The sequence below is a fragment of the Macrobrachium nipponense genome, chromosome 33 (genome assembly GCF_015104395.2).
Source record: "Macrobrachium nipponense isolate FS-2020 chromosome 33, ASM1510439v2, whole genome shotgun sequence".
Lineage (NCBI taxonomy): Eukaryota > Metazoa > Arthropoda > Malacostraca > Decapoda > Palaemonidae > Macrobrachium > Macrobrachium nipponense.
Genome location: NC_087219.1, coordinates 30,697,915 through 30,700,414, shown reverse-complemented (window position 1 = coordinate 30,700,414; position 2,500 = coordinate 30,697,915). Strand labels below are relative to the sequence as shown.

Sequence of the window (2,500 nt, the reverse complement as noted above, 5' to 3'; positions counted from 1 at the left end):
AGTTTCCAGCCCTGTGACTGGCTTATCAACAGCCAATCAGGTGCGTCGTAAGGGACGAGTCTAGACATCAATTGCACGGTTGATGTGAATCTACTATAGCTATTATACCACTACTACTCGTACAACTACTATGACCACGTCTGCAGAAACCTATCAATACCTATTTAAGGATTTTCTTGTTATGAACAGAATTTTCTCTTGATTCCTAAAAAAGGGAAATTTTAGAAGCTGTCAGTGATTAGTCTTTTGAGGAACACAAAGTTAAACTGACCCTTCTAAAGACTACTTTATAGATACAAGCCTCACAAGAGAGAGAGAGAGAGAGAGAGAGAGAGAGAGAGAGAGAGAGAGAGAGAGAGAGGCATTTCTGAGATATACTAGTACAGTTGATATTGCATATTATTCAGGAGTGTTAGAACGAGAGAGAGAGAGAGAGAGAGAGAGAGAGAGAGAGAGAGAGAGAGAGACATTTCTGAAATATACTACTATGAGATTCAGGGCCTCTGTAACACGATTTTTTGGACTTTGCTCCTTATCAAAGCATCGGATGTAGCTAAAAGTCGACATATGTATATTTACAACCACACAAATTTTTTCAGCATTATCAATAACCTAAACCCGACAGTTTTAATTTTTATAGAGTGGAAATTATCTAGCTTATGCCATGGCCAATGATTACGAGCCAAGAGTCGAAAAACATTCAGTACGTAAGCAAGGTAAACACCGTTTTACGAAATGCTGCCCCGCCCATCCACCAGACAGAAACTCATTCACCTTGTTCCATCGGCTCTGAAACCCATAGCTGTCAAGAATGGCTAACAGGATTTGGAATTGTCCTCGTGGTTGCAAAACTGCATTTTTCTTACGACTTGCAACTTTATACAGTCAAGAGAAAGCCCGTGGCCATACTTACTGTAGCCTGAATAGGTAATTATTCAGTTTCTAGTTTAAATTCAGTGTTTATGGTCTGATTTGTATTTAGCGTAACGTGATTATAATACTTGTAATATCATTCAGGATTTTGAACATTTCCATTAACTATTCACTATGCCACCAAGAGAGAGAGAAAGAGTGATTGTATGTAAACAGTCTTTATATAAGTATTTTTGTTAAAATAAGATTTTTATCCAAAGTAAATACAAGCTTATATGCGCTAAAATCTCCAGCAGACCAACGGACCATCCGATATAATTTTTTTTCTTCTTCTTTAGGCCGCACGACCGTGTTGGATATAAAGACTTTATGAATGGCGGTACGATACATAGAAGTGGGTGGCGTATCTGTGCTAGCGCAGTAATACTACTGTAGCAGTAGTGCAGCAACAGTAGTAATAGCAGTAATATACATGAATTAAACGTTTAGGGCAACTGCTGGGATCCTTGAGGATCATTTAGCACTTCTTACAACTACTCGAGAAATGAGTTTTTATAGCCAGAAGTTAAATTTTCTAATCCAACAATGCCCATGATAGCCTTCAGTGTTATCCTGAATTATAACGATGCCAAAGTGGGTGGAGCCTCATGAAGTCATCATTCTGACGATAATTATTGGTGAAGGTTTAAAGCCAAAATATGGTACCGGCTCCTTTTTTCAGTAAATAGGTAGATAGCCATTAAATAAAAATTGCTTGACATTGGATATAGCAGTTATCAAATCAAGCCTGTCTACTATGTTTTTGAAAATTACCAACTATTCCCTACATCTTGTCAATCTGATTGTGACCTATAAAGTAGACTGTATTTTCTTAGGACACTTATTTTGGGAGTTAGACTAATAATCGAAGTGTTTTTGTATTTATTAACATATTTTGTTGGTTTGTCCATTATGACAATTACCAGTGGAGAGGTTTCAGAGTTCTTAAAGGTGTACTGCTTTGCTTGTATCTAAATTTTTATGTCATTGTTGCCAGAGGTCTAGCCTTCGTTACGTATAGCCAATCATCCATCGAGAAAGAAGGAAGAAATGCTGCCATAAGTTACGTAACGAGTGCGTTCGAAACCTTTTCTCTGAGTAAGTTGGCCCGTCTTAAAAAAAAGTCACTTTTACATTATAAGTACCAAATTTATTCAACCTACGAAATGCAGAATGCAGTCAAAATTTATGTGTAGATATAATGTGTATTCTGAATAAGTGTTATATTTACGAAATGCTTAGATAAAAAGTTATTGCGAAAAACCCGGGTTACAGAGGCCCTGAATCTCATAGTAGTACAATTGATATCGTATATTGTTTGGAAGTATAAGTGAGAGAGAGAGAGAGAGAGAGAGAGAGAGAGAGAGAGAGAGAGAGAGAGAAAGTATATATTCGGTGGTGGGCCACTCGTCCAGCGAAAAGGGCAAATTCGATCGGTGACGTCACGGCCATCAATAAAGCAGGAATGAATGACCTTTCACAGAGATATGCGGATCTCCGGAGTTGTCCCGAAATGGGCAGAGATCGATCTGATGCTCTCATCTCCCCGTGATCTCTCTGTGTGTGCGGAAATCAGGGATTTAAGCTC

The 2,500-nt window shown here is 38.2% G+C and overlaps 1 protein-coding gene across 5 annotated transcripts in view; it reads left to right on the top strand.

Annotated features, from left to right (window-relative positions):
* Positions 1–2,500, top strand: part of LOC135203061 (tubulin alpha chain-like) — a 75,762-nt gene that overhangs the window by 4,131 nt on the left and 69,131 nt on the right. The window contains exon 1 of one of the 5 annotated variants that reach the window (XM_064232663.1): positions 2,472–2,500. This exon is cut by the window's right edge and continues 117 nt beyond it. The exons of the other annotated variants lie outside the window; for them this stretch is intronic. The gene's annotated coding sequence lies outside the window, so the exon portion shown is untranslated. Of the gene's footprint in view, positions 1–2,471 lie in introns of those variants that run through there. 5 annotated transcript variants of the gene reach the window in all.